An 18502-nucleotide genomic window follows, 5' to 3' on the forward strand; every position below is an offset into this window, starting at 1 on the left:
AGGATGACTCATGTCCAAAGAATAAATCAGACAATTGTAAAAAGCTATTCTGGAAAGCAACAGGGCAATGTAGATCTGTCACATACTGGGGAGGGAGGCTGTCAGACCCAGCTTGTGCCAATGAAATATCTCAATGTCACTGCCCTTTGTCCCCAGAACAGATCTCAATCACTAGTCCTCAATGCAACCTGGGGGAGGGGGGTGCATACAGACACAGCCAGCTCTGCTCAACACAACATGGAGAGGGGGGCATACAGACACAGCCAGGTCTGCTCAACACAACCTGGGGGGAAAGGGGGGGGAGCCATACAATCTCAGCCAGGTCTGCTCATCACAACCTGGGGGGGGGGGGGGAAGCCATACAATCTCAGGGGCATACAGACACAGCTAGGTTTGCTCAAACACTGCTTGACAAGCTTTTTAGAAGATGCACAAGCAAGGGGTGATATACTAAATATGCACTTTTTAACAATCACCCAAACATATTAAACAGGTACAGTAAGCATGTAAAAAGGGACATAACACATAATTATATGTGCTTATCCAGGTGTGTCTACTACAACAGCACACCTTGTGTTATTACTCACAAACGCAGGCCTATAACCTGGTAGCTCCTTATACTGCACGGTCTATGAAACCAATAACTCACAGCTGCTAAACAGATAGGCAGACATCTATGGGACATGAACAGAGCCCTAACAGCCCTACAGATTTCTTGTCTGCAGCCTTTGCAAGCCCTCCCCTTCTAGCCCCACCCAGGCTTATTGTGGCTGTCCAATCACAGACTCCCAGTGAATCTCAATGATAAGTGTTTTCAGGGCAGGTGCATGACAACTGCTGCCTCTTGAGTTGGAGGGGGGGGGGAGGGAGGGTTAAACAAGGTTCATTTGAGTGTAAAGAGAGATATAGATATAGATATATAGATATATATATTAAATGTATATTGAAATCTCCACTCTTTGTTTAGACAAAATAAAACAAATGAACTACACTTCACACAGAACATTTCAGCAAGCCAGCGTTCGTTAAGAGTCTGGAGTGTCCCTTTAACACTCTTATTTAAATGATATGTACATCTCTAACAATACTAACATCGGGTAAATTAATCTGTAAATAACATCACATGGTAAACACAGTGAATAGACCTTGTCCATCAGCCATAGAGTATTGAGATGGATTTTGGCAATGAATAGGGATTGCTCCTATATTGACAATAATAAGCAATATAAATGGCTGTCCCTGGAGGCATTGTATACAGCAGATAAAGCAATCCGTTAATACAGAGCTCTATATGGCACTCAGTAACTCACCAGGGAAGCTATAGCCACCAAAACAGTCACCTTAGTGAAGCAGTTTTGGTGTATAGAACATGGCCCTGCAGACTCCCTGCCAGTTAGGAGTTACATTACTTCTTGAAACAAAAGCGACGTAAACAATTTGTTTGCGCTTTATAAATAAGCTGTACACTATACAATAAGCTGTACACTATACAATAAGCTGTACACTATACAATAAGCTGTACACTATACAATAAGCTGTACACTATACAATAAGCTGTACACTATACAATAAGCTGTACACTATACAATAAGCTGTACACTATACAATAAGCTGTACACTATACAATAAGCTGTACACTATACAATAAGCTGTACACTATACAATAAGCTGTACACTATACAATAAGCTGTACACTATACAATAAGCTGTACACTATACAATAATGCTGTACACTATACAATAATGCTGTACACTATACAATAATGCTGTACACTATACAATAATGCTGTACACTATACAATAATGCTGTACACTATACAATAATGCTGTACACTATACAATAAGCTGTACACTATACAATAAGGCTGTACACTATACAATAAGGCTGTACACTATACAATAAGGCTGTACACTATACAATAAGGCTGTACACTATACAATAAGCTGTACACTATACAATAAGCTGTACACTATACAATAAGCTGTACACTATACAATAAGCTGTACACTATACAATAAGCTGTACACTATACAATAAGCTGTACACTATACAATAAGCTGTACACTATACAATAAGCTGTACACTATACAATAAGCTGTACACTATACAATAAGCTGTACACTATACAATAAGCTGTACACTATACAATAAGCTGTACACTATACAATAAGCTGTACACTATACAATAAGCTGTACACTATACAATAAGCTGTACACTATACAATAAGCTGTAGTTTTGGTGACTATAGTGTCCCTTTAATCATAACAGGCATAGCCAATAGAGAGTTGCTATACAAGAAAAGCCAGCATCACTGCAGATATAGCCTGCCCTAAATTGGTACAAGTCCTCTACTACTCTACACAACATGGGTTTGCGTTACAGTGTAACATTCTACCTTGTGAATGGTACACAAACACACCATCACCAACAAGCAAAGTGCAGGCAGAGTGCACCAAACTCTCCAATCAGACTAAACAATTCACAATTCAACAATTCAATCCCCCAGTGTTTTCTGCTTTCATCCCTTAGCTTACTCTAAACCATTTAAAACAATTAAAATAAACACATCAAAGCTTTGTTTAGTCCACTAAAATTGTAACAAAGTTTACAGTAGTTCATATCATGACTGGAGTTACTGAAAGAAATTGAAAATGAAGCATTAACAGTTTTTACGGTACAGAGTTTCTGTATAACAAAAGGTGATACCAGAGTTTACCAGCCAGCCAGTCTCTCTCTCTCTCCCCCCCCCCTCCTGCAGCCAGTCTCTCTCTCTCCCCCCCCCCTCCTGCAGCCAGTCTCTCTCTCTCCCCCCCCCCTCCTGCAGCCAGTCTCTCTCTCTCCCCCCTCCTGCAGCCAGTCTCTCTCTCTCCCCCCCCCCTCCTGCAGCCAGTCTCTCTCTCTCCCCCCCCCCTCCTGCAGCCAGTCTCTCTCTCCCCCCCCCCTCCTGCAGCCAGTCTCTCTCTCCCCCCCCCCTCCTGCAGCCAGTCTCTCTCTCTCCCCCCCCCTCCTGCAGCCAGTCTCTCTCTCTCCCCCCCCCCCTCCTGCAGCCAGTCTCTCTCTCTCCCCCCCCCCCTCCTGCAGCCAGTCTCTCTCTCCCCCCCCCCTCCTGCAGCCAGTCTCTCTCTCTCCCCCCCCCTCCTGCAGCCAGTCTCTCTCTCCCCCCCCCCCTCCTGCAGCCAGTCTCTCTCTCTCCCCCCCCCCTCCTGCAGCCAGTCTCTCTCTCCCCCCCCCCTCCTGCAGCCAGTCTCTCTCTCCCCCCCCCCTCCTGCAGCCAGTCTCTCTCTCCCCCCCCCCTCCTGCAGCCAGTCTCTCTCTCCCCCCCCCCTCCTGCAGCCAGTCTCTCTCTCTCCCCCCCCCCTCCTGCAGCCAGTCTCTCTCTCTCCCCCCCTCCTGCAGCCAGTCTCTCTCTCTCCCCCCCTCCTGCAGCCAGTCTCTCTCTCTCCCCCCCTCCTGCAGCCAGTCTCTCTCTCTCCCCCCCCTGCAGCCAGTCTCTCTCTCTCCCCCCCCCCTCCTGCAGCCAGTCTCTCTCTCCCCCCCCCCTCCTGCAGCCAGTCTCTCTCTCTCTCCCCCCCCCCTCCTGCAGCCAGTCTCTCTCTATCCCCCCCCCTCCTGCAGCCAGTCTCTCTCTCTCCCCCCCCTCCTGCAGCCAGTCTCTCTCTCCCCCCCCCCTCCTGCAGCCAGTCTCTCTCTCCCCCCCCCTCCTGCAGCCAGTCTCTCTCTCCCCCCCCCTCCTGCAGCCAGTCTCTCTCTCTCCCCCCCCCTCCTGCAGCCAGTCTCTCTCTCTCCCCCCCCCCTCCTGCAGCCAGTCTCTCTCTCTCTCCCCCCCCCTCCTGCAGCCAGTCTCTCTCTCTCCCCCCCCTCCTGCAGCCAGTCTCTCTCTCTCCCCCCCCCTCCTGCAGCCAGTCTCTCTCTCTCCCCCCCCCTCCTGCAGCCAGTCTCTCTCTCTCCCCCCCCCTCCTGCAGCCAGTCTCTCTCTCTCCCCCCCCCTCCTGCAGCCAGTCTCTCTCTCTCCCCCCCCCTCCTGCAGCCAGTCTCTCTCTCTCCCCCCCCCCTCCTGCAGCCAGTCTCTCTCTCTCCCCCCCCCTCCTGCAGCCAGTCTCTCTCTCTCCCCCCCCCTCCTGCAGCCAGTCTCTCTCTCTCCCCCCCCCCCTCCTGCAGCCAGTCTCTCTCTCCCCCCCCCCCCCCTCCTGCAGCCAGTCTCTCTCTCCCCCCCCCCCTCCTGCAGCCAGTCTCTCTCTCCCCCCCCCCCTCCTGCAGCCAGTCTCTCTCTCCCCCCCCCCCCTCCTGCAGCCAGTCTCTCTCTCCCCCCCCCCCTCCTGCAGCCAGTCTCTCTCTCCCCCCCCCCCCTCCTGCAGCCAGTCTCTCTCTCTCCCCCCCCCCTCCTGCAGCCAGTCTCTCTCTCTCCCCCCCCCCTCCTGCAGCCAGTCTCTCTCTCTCCCCCCCCCTCCTGCAGCCAGTCTCTCTCTCTCTCCCCCCCCCCCTCCTGCAGCCAGTCTCTCTCTCTCCCCCCCCCCCCTCCTGCAGCCAGTCTCTCTCCCGCTGTCAGTCAGTCAGGCCCCGGCGGGCCGGATATGGCGCTGTGTGGTCCCTGTCACCCACCTCCCCCGGGGTCGCGGTGTCCGATACGTTGAGGCTCTATGATGCCCCAGAAGGCGCTTTATCGTCTCCCTCTCGCGTCATCCCGCAGCCGCCATCAGCTTCCGCCCAAAAACGGAAATCATTCCCGCCCAGCTGATTGGCTATCCCGCCCCGAGCCGCTGATTGGGTCATTTAATCTGAGCCGCTGATTGGTTCTCCGGCTCCGGACCGCCCACTGACTGTCTGTTCCAGCTCATCCGATTGGCTCAATGGATGTCACTCAAGAAGGAGGCGCGACCAATGGCGTGACAGGAGAGGGCAGGACTTCGCTCAGCTGCGGAAAGGGGCGGGGCTAAGCTCTTATGACATCTTTCATACCTGCCAAGTGTCCCTATTTAAGGGAGCAGTCCCTATTTTACACCCAAATCCCTCTGTCCCTCTTTTTTTTTTTAGGATTTTCCACATTGCTGGTGTGTCTGAGTGTATAACAGAGCCCCACAGCAATAATACTCCCAGTAATGTGTCTGACTGTATAACAGAGCCCCACAGCAATAATACTCCCAGTAATGTGTCAGAGTGTATAACAGAGCTCCACGGCAATAATACTCCCAGTAATGTGTCTGAGTGTATAACAGAGCCCCACAGCAATAATACTCCCAGTAATGTGTCTGAGTGTATAACAGAGCTCCATAGCAATAATACTCCCAGTAATGTGTCTGAGTGTATAACAGAGCCCCACAGCAATAATACTCCCAGTAATGTGTCTGAGTGTATAACAGAGCCCCACAGCAATAATACTCCCAGTAATGTGTCTGAGTGTATAACAGAGCTCCACAGCAATAATACTCCCAGTAATGTGTCTGAGTGTATAACAGAGCCCCACAGCAATAATACTCCCAGTAATGTGTCTGAGTGTATAACAGAGCTCCACAGCAATAATACTCCCAGTAATGTGTCTGAGTGTATAACAGAGCCCCACAGTAATAATACTCCCAGTAATGTGTCTGAGTGTATAACAGAGCCCCACAGCAATAATACTCCCAGTAATGTGTCTGAGTGTATAACAGAGCTCCACAGCAATAATACTCCCAGTAATGTGTCTGAGTGTATAACAGAGCTCCACAGCAATAATACTCCCAGTAATGTGTCTGAGTGTTTAACAGAGCTCCACAGAAATAATACTCCCAGTAATGTGTCTGAGTGTATAACAGAGCCCCACAGCAATAATACTCCCAGTAATGTGTCTGAGTGTATAACAGAGCCCCACAGCAATAATACTCCCAGTAATGTGTCTGAGTGTATAACAGAGCTCCACAGCAATAATACTCCCAGTAATGTGTCTGAGTGTATAACAGAGCCCCACAGCAATAATACTCCCAGTAATGTGTCTGAGTGTATAACAGAGCTCCACAGCAATAATACTCCCAGTAATGTGTCTGAGTGTATAACAGAGCCCCACAGCAATAATACTCCCAGTAATGTGTCTGAGTGTATAACAGAGCTCCACAGCAATAATACTCCCAGTAATGTGTCTGAGTGTATAACAGAGCCCCACAGTAATAATACTCCCAGTAATGTGTCTGAGTGTATAACAGAGCCCCACAGCAATAATACTCCCAGTAATGTGTCTGAGTGTATAACAGAGCTCCACAGCAATAATACTCCCAGTAATGTGTCTGAGTGTATAACAGAGCTCCACAGCAATAATACTCCCAGTAATGTGTCTGAGTGTATAACAGAGCTCCACAGAAATAATACTCCCAGTAATGTGTCTGAGTGTATAACAGAGCCCCACAGCAATAATACTCCCAGTAATGTGTCTGAGTGTATAACAGAGCTCCACAGCAATAATACTCCCAGTAATGTGTCTGAGTGTATAACAGAGCTCCACAGAAATAATACTCCCAGTAATGTGTCTGAGTGTATAACAGAGCCCCACAGCAATAATACTCCCAGTAATGTGTCTGAGTGTATAACAGAGCCCCACAGTAATAATACTCCCAGTAATGTGTCTGAGTGTATAACAGAGCTCCACAGCAATAATACTCCCAGTAATGTGTCTGACTGTATAACAGAGCCCCACAGCAATAATACTCCCAGTAATGTGTCAGAGTGTATAACAGAGCCCCACAGCAATAATACTCCCAGTAATTGTGGTGGAATCTCGGTAAAAATAAATTTAGTAGGCCGAGATTACCACGTGGCATGTGTACGTGCATATGCTGACGTATCGATCAGTTGGTTGCACGAGGCAAGATACGATCAGTAGTGTACGGAGCATGTGCAAGAATACAGGATGTAGTATTCCCCCTCCTCCATTGTGCTGGACAAGCCATGCGGTCAAGCAGGAAGTTAATTCTTATTTGTATTGATTGGTTAAGAGAATGTGCGAGTGGAGCTTAATATGGGAGGAGTTATGTGCCTATATAAGGAGCCTGCACTATTGTCCGGGGCTCAGAACTTGTGGTATTTTGGTGACGCTAGTCCCTCTGAGTCCTGATCGGTGATCCAATAAAGAATCTCTTCCTTCCTGAAGAAACCTGTGTCCATCTCTCTGTGCTTCGCTTCCGTCAGTTTCTCCGGTATCATTTGGTGCATTGGCCGGGAAGCTCATCGTTCAACGGTAGCTGAGAGGCAGAGGCGTGAGACGGTCTATCTTTGCCCACGTTCTCTACGGCTGCACCCCTGAACTTCTGCGTGGACCTCCCTTCGTCTCGGCGCCACTGGTCTGTTGTCCAGGAGATCATCGGCCTCTACGTGAGAAGTGCTGGGGTGTCCCCGTCGATGAGTGTGAACTCAGGTTCAGGAACGAGGAGGTAAGACAACTGCTGTTTTAGACGGCAGGACCCACTAGGGGTATACCGATTGTGCGGTAGGCCCAAAGGGGTTTGAATCTGTGTATCTGCCCCCTCTGTCGGAGGGAAGGAGCGAAGGCGCACCGCTCGATCGAACGCTCTTTAGTCAGACCGTTTGATTTTGTTAGTCAGGCGGGGTCCTGGTGTAAATAGCCCTAGCCGGACACCGGTGTCTTGTCTAGACTAGCGTTCTAGGGTGTATATTACGTTCGCTAGGTCGGAGGGACCGGGAGACTAAGCGGCGCCTGTGTAAATTCGGTTCGCTAGTTCTCATCCTATCTGGGCTAAGTGGGAAGGCGTGTAAATTTGGAACCCACTAGACTTTTGATAGTGCGACTAAGAGGCGCCTGTGTAAATTCGGTTCTCTAGCTCGCTATATGTGGTGATTGGGCAGTGTGGCTAACCAAAACGGGTGTATATAGTTTTAGGTAGTCCATTCAAGGTACTGGCCAATAGTTTAGTTGGGAATTGTAAATGTGATAAAGATTGTTTAGTAAAGTGTATTTCTTGTTAGTTAGCGCGAGCTCAGCCGTCTAGCGAGAGTGTTAATAGTGTGTTGCTGTATTATAGTGCACGCAGGGCCGGCCTTAGGGGTGTGCGAGCTGTGCGGCCGCACAGGGCGCCATGGAGCAGGTGGCGCCGTGCGGCCGCACAGCCGATTAAAAAAAAAAAAAAATTATTATTATTTATTTATTTTTAAATTTACAGCGGGGGCGGAGCTTACCGTGCAGCGGGGGCGGAGCTAAAAGCGCCGGAAAACTGCTGCAGGGGAAGCAGGAAGGAGTCCCTGCTTCCCCACCAAACAGTCACCAGGAGCTGCACTGCCTCAACAATGAACTCCACAGGTAACTGTGTGATTGTCAGGTGAGTGTGACTCTCTGCCTGTGTGTATGACTGTCTGCCTCTGTGTGTGTGTGTGTATGACTGTCTGCCTCTGTGTGTGTGTGTGTGTGTATATGACTGTCTGCCTCTGTATGTCTGTGTGTGTGTGTGTATATGACTGTCTGCCTCTGTATGTCTGTGTGTATGACTGTCTGCCTCTGTGTGTGTGTGTGTGTATGACTGTCTGCCTCTGTGTGTGTGTGTGTGTATGACTGTCTGCCTCTGTGTGTGTGTGTGTGTGTGTATGACTGTCTGCCACTGTGTGTCTGTGTGTATTACTGTCTGCCTCTGTGTGTTTGTGTGTATTACTGTCTGCCTCTGTGTGTGTGACTGTGTATGACTGCCTCTGTGTGTATGACTGTCTGCCTCTGTGTGTATGACTCTCTGCCTCTGTGTGTCTGTGTGTATGACTGTCTGCCTCTGTGTGTCTGTGTGTATGACTGTCTGTGTGTGTGTGTATGACTGTCTGTGTGTGTGTGTATGACTGTCTGCCTCTGTGTGTATGACTGTGTGTGTGTCTGTGTGTATTACTGTCTGCCTCTGTGTGTGTCTGTCTGTATTACTGTCTGTGTGTGTCTGTGTGTATGACTGACTGTCTGCCTGTGTGTATGACTGTCTGCGTGTGTGTGTGTGTGTGTATGACTGTCTGCCTCTGTGTGTGTGTGTGTGTGTATGACTGTCTGCCTCTGTGTGTGTGTCTGTGTGTATTACTGTCTGCGTCTGTGTGTATTACTGTCTGTGTGTGTCTGTGTGTATGACTGACTGTCTGCCTGTGTGTGTCTGTGTGTGTGTGTGTGTGACTGTCTGCCTGTGTGTGTGTGTCTGTGTGTGTGTGTGTGTATGACTGTCTGCTTGTGTGTGTGTGGATGTCTTCCTGTGTGTGTATGGCCGTCTGACTCTGTGTGTGTGTGTGTGTGTGTCACATACAACCAATACACACATATTACACACTGTTAATATACCCATTACAAATATCACACATAGCATACATATCACACACAGTCATCACATGTACTATTACATACACAGACAACACAAACATAACAGCATACATGGATGCCGGGGGGGGTGGGGGGGGCGCTGTGAAGATTTTTCGCACAGGGCGTCTAAATGCCTAAGGCCGGCCCTGAGTGCACGGTACCATAACCCTGTATATTTACTGACACTGTATATAAGTACTAATCATTGTCGTCTATTGCATGTTTAACACCATAACCACTAATAATTGTATTGTGACCTTAACTTGTGCTTTGACCTATGCTAACCGTACTGTAACCGCTATTTGTAAAAGACGATGTTACTGGGGTGTGTTATAGACGGGTAATTCGTATATAGAGAATTATAGCGTGGGTGACTGTATAGTTACGCCAAAGGGCATAATATTGATTATCTAGTGACTGGTGTAACAGCTGTGTGTGTACGGGAATTCCCTGAGTGTTTATTGTGTTATTGTGTACGTTTCACTTGGTAACTGTACCACGTGGTGCTGTTGCCAGAGGAAACGGGTGTGACTGTTGAATAGTACGCGTGTATAGTATTCGTTGTCGACGACGTTCCATTGTTAAGTATGGGTGCGTCGCAGTCAACGATTCCGGATCCCTTAGGTTGTATGGTGAAGAATTTTAAAAAGGGATTCAAAACTTGTGATTTTGGGGTTAAAATGTCTCCTGTACGTTTGGTCACTTTGTGTACTAGGGGGTGGCCTACTTTGGTTGCGGCATGGCCGCCACGTGGCAGTTTGGATCCAACTCTGGTACAGCGCTTACACGTGGCTGTATCGGGTAGGCCTGAACTTTACGGCCAGTTTCCTTATATTGATTGTTGGAGACAGGCCGTAAATGACTCGCCAAAATGGCTCCAGACATGCCACGAGGAGCAGTGTCGCCTCATGGTAGCTAGGACTTGTTTGTCCACTAGGACTGGTGTTAGGCCCATTTTGGACACGCCCCCTGAGTCCGAGATCCCTTTGCCGCCCCCTTACTTTCCGTTAAGAGGAAGTGACGCAAATGCAGGAAGTCCTGCAACCCTCCCCTCATTACCCTCATCCACTTCCGCTTCCTCCTCCAGTACAGGATCCACCCCCCCTCGTACTAAATCTCCCCTTCCGGAATCAGAACCAACCCCCATTAAAAACGAATATCCTGATTTGGCGCCACTTCAGACTTCCGGTCAAGCTTCATCTAGCTCGGCTCGAAGTGTTTTATTTACAACCTTTTCCCAAAACCAAGTTCCCACATCCCCATACCCTATTTCTCCCCGACTGGAACCTATGACTGACGCCCCTCCACGTAGCCCCATACAGACCCGACAGTTGACCGGTGCCCAACAATTAAAACACTATCAGATGCCTCTTCGTCTGAATCCTGGGTCAGCCTATATCGATGCCGCAGGCCAAATGGCACATGCTGACCCAGTCTTTGTATATGTCCCATTCACGACAACCGATCTCTTAAATTGGAAGACCCACAATTCCTCGTATACTGAGAAACCACAAGCTATGACTGATCTGTTCACCTCAATAGTACAGACACATAACCCGACATGGGCTGATTGCCAGCAGTTATTAATGACTTTATTCAACAATGAGGAAAGGACAAGAATAAATCAAGCGGCTATTAAAGCGCTAGAGGATAAAGCCCGTACTTTGAACCAAGCTAATCCAGCAGCATGGGCCGCAACACATTATCCCAATACCGATCCCGACTGGAATGTAAACGGTGCTGATATGGTTCAACTCAGAGCCTATAGAGACGCTGATGTGGAATTATTAAAAATTATTATTGTACTTGTATTGAATTATTGTACTAACTCCATTTTAACCCTATATTGTGACAATCCTCCATTTTGTCCTCCTAACCTGACTTCTTCAAATCCTCCATTTTGTCCTCATGACTTAACTTGTTCATTTTAAAACTACCTTACGTGACTGAACTTCTCAACCCAATTAATACAGTAGACAAAGACCGTGTTTCCTACAAGGACAAGTACCAGGAGGTGCTGGCTACTCCTTAAGACTTGTAAGATAGTATAGTTTGAAGGCCACGAGAACACAGTAGTAATGAAATGTTCTATTCATAAGAGACCTTGCACCTGGACATGAGGCCTGATATCACTGACTGTGTAAAATGACGCTCAAGCCCCCCTTTCCACCGAGTAAACCTCATGCTGGGAAAGATGGCGCCTGAGCCTTCTGTCCACACCCTTGTCCAGAACAATACCACCTCCCGGTGGGAGGACACCTAGCTGGTCACTCAAACCCCTGAGCCAATTAATAATATTGGTGGGTGGACACGAAGTTAGTCACATAATGTTTAATCCAATCAATGATGTTTATTTGTTATTATCTGATATTCAATGATGATGTCATTTTGCTTTTAAAAAGATCTGCACAACTGTTTTCCAACCAGATTGTATTAAATTTTCTGAAGTGCTTTTAACCTGAACTCCATGTGTCAGTGTGAGCTTACTTCTGCGTATACGCAATTTAATCATCTCAGATTTGGACAGGAACAGATAGACTTTGAACATTTTGGTTTACTTTCAAAAAGTACCATAACAACTTGGCGCCCAACGTGGGGCATCGGGCTATGGCCTCTGGCCGGTGAGCCGTCCTAAGGAAGATGCTGTTGGACGGGGGAATCCTGGGGGTAGGAAGGGAGATTGATCACCTCCAGATACACGGTAGAGACTTCTGCAGAGCCACCGGTACGTTCCGGCCCCTTTGATTGACCCGTCCACGTGTCTGTGACTGCTTCCCGGGAGGACATCAAAGACAGGTAATATCTTGCCCGGTGTCTCGTTACTCACTTGTTTACCTGCATTTTAGTCTATCTGTTGCCTGGGTGTGTTTGAATTGTGTTTGAATTGTTTGCCTGTTTCCCCATTTTGAGATAAAGGGGGGGTGGACCTGCAGGGGATTTGCCTGGGGTTCTGTCTTGCTTGTTTTCCCCTTTTTGGGATAAAGGGGGGTGGACCTGAGGGGACTTGCCTGGGTCTTCAGTGTGTCTGTCTATCTGTTTGTATTTTACCCCTTTTGGGATAAAGGGGGGTTGACCCGTGGATGTGTTCCTGGGGGGTCTTCTGTTGCCTGTTTTACCTCTTTTAGGAACCACGGTGCTGTGGTTGTAAGGAAAAAGAGGGGTTGACCCGTGGATGTGTTCCTGGGGGGTCTTCTTTGCCTGTTTACTTCTTTTAGGAGCCTCGTGGCTGTGGCTGTAAGGAAAAAGAAGTTTGTGGAACTGTGGGATCTGTGTAGAATCACAGTTTCCCTGTGATCCCGTTTTGTGTCACTTTGATAGCCTAGCTAGCTTCACTGTGCGCGTTCGGACTATCCAGCTCTGGTTGAGTTGGGGACGTCCTGACCCGGACCATCCAGCTCTAGTTGAGTTGGGGACGTCCTGACCCGGACCCTTCGGCTCTAGTTGAGCTGAGGGCCCACCGATTATTTAATTGTGGTAGGAGACTTAGCCTTGTGGCAGGGGACTTTGTTTCCTGGGGGAATTCAGGCAGGTATTGCTTGTTTTTCGCATCACGTGGTAGTGAGACTTATAAAGTGGGTTTTATAGGGGCACTACGGGAATGAGGATAGACGTGGCCACATTCTTGTGGACTGCAGAGTAGAGGGAGGCTGGAAAGGATTTCGGACCGGTGTTAGCTGTTATCCTTGGCCGCTGGTAGTGAGACTTATGAAAGTCGTTCTCCGAGCGGGGACACTACGAGGTTGAGAAAGGTGACTTTGGAGTAAGCACATGTAGAAGGAAAGGGATTACTGTTGATTTCATTTGAACTGTGATGCATGCACTGTATTTCAACTGTACTGTTGTTTGTTTAATGTGGAGTCATTTAAACTCCTGTGTCTGTCCCTAAGGATTTTTTTCCTTACTCTTTACCTTTTCTATACTTCCTATATTATTATTCTATCCTCTTCTATTTCTATTGTGAGAGAAGTGATTGGTCACACACTTCTCACCTCCAATTAGTGACTAGTCTACGTTTTGGAAAGACGCACTGGGGGGGGACCCACCCCTCTCGAGTGTCAGTCCACCATTGTAGACACTGTTTAAAACCTTTCCCCCCTATATCTGGGACGCCTGTATAGGAGGGGAATGGAACAGGGTTAGAAAAGCCCAATAAGGGCTGGCTAGCGCGTGTGATCTAGTTGAAGATAGAGATTGCTAAAGTGTGTAAAATTGCTGTGCCTTCATGTGGTAGATTACTGACAGAGAAGAAAGCAAGCTTACTGGTACAGAGTAGCAATGCTATTCAGCAGGAAGGTAGGGTTGAGGAAGAACTAGATCACAAAGGGTTAAGAATGTATGTATATTATAATAATTGTTTTTGTATTTTGTGTTAGCCATTACCCTGGTAGAGGGTGGGGGTTTTGTATTGAGTTTCACTAAAGAGTATTATTAAATGTTGTGTTTTTGTGTCCCTTTGCTTTTGCAATAATTGTAACGTAACTGTCTTTCCAGCGCTGACATGGTTAAAAAACTTCATGCTGGCTCTCTCCTTGCCTTCTGTGAGACGCGAGGGGGGAGAGGGAGGGGTGACATTCCTGGTTTTTCAGTTCAGCGTTCAGTAAAATTATTCAGAAACTAATAAGATTTAGCAATGGAACAAAGTATTTTCTCCAAGACTGTTGTATAAGATAAGGAGTCAGGGATGTAGCTCAGTGTTTATTACGAAGGTTAGGAAAGTGAATCTGATACAGGAATAGAGAATTATTTGGACGAGTTAAAAATGTAAAGGCAAGTGTGATTTGTTGCATTGCTATGCAATGTGGATAGAGGGAATATGCAAAGTTGTTAAGCTAGATTGTGAAGAGGAAAAGTGATTAATGGCTGTAAGTATATTGTTTGCATTCCGTGAGTTTATTTATTTATTTTATTTATTTATTTTCCGCCCGTGTATTGTGTCATGCTCACCCTATCTTAAAGACATGCTGTCTTCCTTAATTCCCATATATTATGAACAAAAAGGTTACGGTTACTAGGATTATCCTGCTATTAGTTTCCCTGTGTCAGGAAGGTGTCTGTGACAAGTATTGGTTAATATGTAGATAGAATATATATGTCTATCGTTTCATGTATAAGTAACAAGTGTGTTTTAGCTTTGTGTACAAAGATTGATAACATGCTGAAAGAAGGGTTATCTTAAAGAACATTTACTAAAAGAAAGTTCTAATAAACCAAGATTTCTTGAACAAATGAATAAGCCAAGTTTAAAGACTGACTAACATAATTTTTGTTGTAAGCCCAGATATTTTATTATTGCATATGCGTAGGAATTGAGACTTTGGGCATTATAGTATATTAATTCTAGATCTGTTACTAGCAGCAAGTGCTTAGCCTTATGCCTATCCCACGCATGCTTAAAACACTTCTACTGAGTTAACCTCTACCACTCCAGTTGGAAGGCTATTCCATGCATCCACTACCCTCTCAGTAATGTAATACTTCCTGATATTATTTTTAAACCTTGGTCCCTCTATTTTTGAGACTATGTCCTCTTGTTATGGTAGTTTTACTTCTTTTAAATATAGTCTCCACTTTTACTGTGTTGTTTCCCTTTATGTATTTAAAAATGCTTTTATCATATTTCCCCTGTCTCGTCTTTTCACCAAGCTATACCTGTCAAGATCTTTTAACCTTTCCTGGTGAATTTTACCCTGCAATCCATGAACCAGTTTAGTAGCCCTTCTTTGAACTCTCTCTAAGGTATCCATATCCTTCTGAAGAATATGGTCTCCAGTACTGTATCCAGTACTCTAAGTGAGGTCCCACCAGTGTTCTGTACAATGGCATGAGCATTTCCCTCTTCCTACTGCTAATACCTCTCCCTATGCAACCAAGCATTCTGCTAGCATTCCCTGCTGCTCTATTACATTGTACATTGTCATTAACAGCCAGAAACTGGAGTACAAGAAATGTGAATTAATGTATAGCCATTTATAAGCTTAACAAAATCTCCATTATCTTTTCCATTTATTTTGCAGAAGGCAATGTTATTTGTCTATTTTGTATGTTTTAAAAATACATTATCAGTAAAGAGTAGAATAAATTTTATCCCATTTACGAGACATAAAATTGTGATACTGTATATTTGTGATATAAGTAGAAATTACATTTTGAGATGTTAGATTATAAATTATTAAATTAAGAACGAGAGTCAGGGATAGCGTCTGTCTCCGCGGGCACAAGACCCCGTGTGGAGAAGTGGTGGGCAAGCCATCATGGGCCACCCATGGGAGTGAAACGTTCGAGGCTTGTGGAGACAAGATGAGCATGTTAGCCTTTTATTATTTTTCTCTAGGGAAAGCATAGGGCCAGTTAATAGTTGTTGTACATGGGCTATTTGCAGCCTCCATTGCATTTCTACCTAGTCTTGATTTCTGATGTATCCTCCATTGCTACATCACCTGTCTGCTCCCTTACCTGCCCACCCCCGCTTATTCCTCCCACCGATCCCTCCCCTTCATCTGCAGTCCCCCACTTTCCCCTACTGCCCCTCCCTCTACTCCACCTTCTCCTCCTCCTACTCCTCCTTCCTGCTCTTACTCCTCCCCCTCTTCCTACTCCTCCCTCTACTCCACTTTCTCCTCCTACCCCTTCCTCTACTCCACCTTCTCCTCTCTCCTCCTACTTCTCCTCTTCTCCTCCTCCTACTCCTCCCTCTACTCCACCTTCTCCTCTCTCCTCCTACTTCCCCTCTACTCCTCCTTCTTCTTCCTACTCCTCCCTCTACTCCACTTTCTCCTCCTACTCCTCCCTCTACTCCACCTTCTCCTCTCTCCTCCTACTTCCCCTCTACTCCTCCTTCTTCTTCCTACTCCTCCCTCTACTCCACTTTCTCCTCCTACTCCTCCCTCTACTCCACCTTCTCCTCTCTCCTCCTACTTCCCCTCTACTCCTCCTCCTACTCCTCCCTCTACTCCACCTTCTCCTCTCTCCTCCTACTTCCCCTCTACTCCTCCTCCTACTCCTCCCTCTACTCCACTTTCTCCTTCCACTCCACCTTCTCCTCTCTCCTCCTACTTCTCCTCTACTCCTCCTTCTCCTCCTCCTACTCCACCTTCTTCCCTCTCACTCTATCCGCTACTCATTCTTCCATCTCCCCACCACCATATCTGTATCCTTTATATGCTTCCTCCCTTCTTATTCCTTACCAATTTCCTCCACTCATAGACGACTCTGCCTCTACCTGACAACATTATATTTTGAAGAAAAGTTGCTCTGGCCACTCTTCCGCCACTTCCCAGGGGGGAATACCACACTAACGAAAAATTAAAATTATTCAGACATGAAAGAACTGTTTTGGGCACTCTCAAGGAAATAGTGCGGTCCTGACCCAGATTCCCATGGAAGTAAGACACCTGTAAGGGAGGTGGCTGTCCCTCATGTTTTTTTCTACACTAAGTCCCCAGAAATCTCATGAAAGGAACCTGACTCATTAGAACAAAACATGAACATTCAACTTACAGATCTCTACAGAGGGGGGTCAGCAAGAGAACTGTGAATAGAAAGACAAATACCCCCCAATCTCACACAGAAATAGGTGAGGAAACCTCTTCTACTGCTCCTTATGGTTGCTTTGAACAGATGAAAGAAGAAACAAGACACCTTTCAACAGAGCATGCAGTAGCTTTACCAGATCCTGACTCCACTCTGTTTGCGGATAAAGAGGAAAGGTACCATACTGGATTTGCTGTTGCTACAGAAGATCAGGTACGTCAAGCACCTTCACTTTCCTCACTCACATCTGCTCAAGACGCTGAATTGACAGCCTTCTCAGTGGCATACAAAATGCCTGAAGGAAGACATGCCAATATCTACACTGACTCAAGACATGCCCTGGGTGCAGCACATTATTTTGGATCAATCTGGAAGATAAGAAGCACCACTCAGCTGCCCAAAAGCTGCCAACCAAGCCACAAGTGCACCAAGGGAAGTGGACGGAAGGGTGTCCGCTAAAGAAACTTCTATACTCACCATGTAGATCCTACCCACAGATTTCAAGCTTCTGAAAGAATGACAAGCAGCTGCTGACCCTGAAGAAATACAAAGCTGGAAAAACAGAAAGGGGCAACCCTTGAAGACGGGCTGTACTCCAACGCTCTTAAGCTCTGTTTACCCAAAAACATGTACTGGGCAGTGAGCCCATGGAACTTTATACCTATCCAAGACCCTCATGAACTCTTTGATCTCTAAAATACCCCTAAGCACCTAGCTAACTCTCAATATCCCTTTCAAGAATCCAGGTGACAAAGAGCTACTGGGTCAAATATGCACTAGTTATCATAGACATTTTGTCAGGATGGCCAGAAGCCTAGCCGGTCATCAATGTGACATCCAAGACCATATACCCAGTAATGCATTGTGAAAGTTGCAGAGATCACTCAGTGGATTCATTGTTCCAGATTCAAGACTCTCTCTGCAACATGAGAAGTGACATTTGTTGATTTTGACACACTTTTGACTCTAAAGAAAAAAAAAAACAAAAAAATGACTTGTTAAATAAAAAGATACCAGCAAGTAGGTGTTTGATGGCCATAATAATGCCTGACCACCTGCCATCGATGGAAAGCCGAGGACCCCAAAAGGAGACCTCGTGAAGCTAAAAAGATCCAAACGCCAAGCTCCCTCAGGATTATTTGCCCATCCTGAGTTTGTGGTGATATTAATATTGACTAAATGATCCGAGTCCACCTACGCTGATGTAGCGTGGGACAGGTTTAATACTACAATGCATAAGCAAATGCGCCCTAGCCAAGGTTATTATGTCCATACACATAATACATGACAAGGTACTCTTGACACACCACATTCATGCTTCAGAACATAAAGAGGAGCACCCCTCTAAAGGGAAAGTTTGATTGATATATATATATTGATGCCATAGGTGTGCCAAGGGGGGTACCAGATGATTTTGCAGTAAAAGGAAAGTTTGAGTCCATTTTCCCAACCGTCACTGCTAATAATAATAATAATATTTTGATTTGCATTTATTATATCTATTGCAACCAACAACGTTTACCTGTCACCATGACTACTTGTGCCTATATTCCAGATAACACAAGTCCATATGGTAATGTAAGCTTGTCTATTTATGATGTCCCTCTGAAGAACTAAGAAGACTTTGAGAACCGTTACTCCAGTCATTTTTGTGCCTTTGGGTTAACACGTCTTC

General features: G+C 46.6%; 1 protein-coding gene across 2 annotated transcripts in view; it reads right to left on the bottom strand.

Annotated features, from left to right (window-relative positions):
• Window positions 1-18502, bottom strand: part of AKTIP (AKT interacting protein) — a 72383-nt gene that overhangs the window by 18528 nt on the left and 35353 nt on the right. The window contains exon 1 of one of the 2 annotated variants that reach the window (XM_063438418.1): window positions 4602-4727. The exons of the other annotated variant lie outside the window; for it this stretch is intronic. The gene's annotated coding sequence lies outside the window, so the exon portion shown is untranslated. Of the gene's footprint in view, window positions 1-4601; window positions 4728-18502 lie in introns of those variants that run through there. 2 annotated transcript variants of the gene reach the window in all.

This window comes from Pelobates fuscus, chromosome 12 (assembly GCF_036172605.1).
Source record: "Pelobates fuscus isolate aPelFus1 chromosome 12, aPelFus1.pri, whole genome shotgun sequence".
In the NCBI taxonomy this organism is placed as follows: domain Eukaryota; kingdom Metazoa; phylum Chordata; class Amphibia; order Anura; family Pelobatidae; genus Pelobates; species Pelobates fuscus.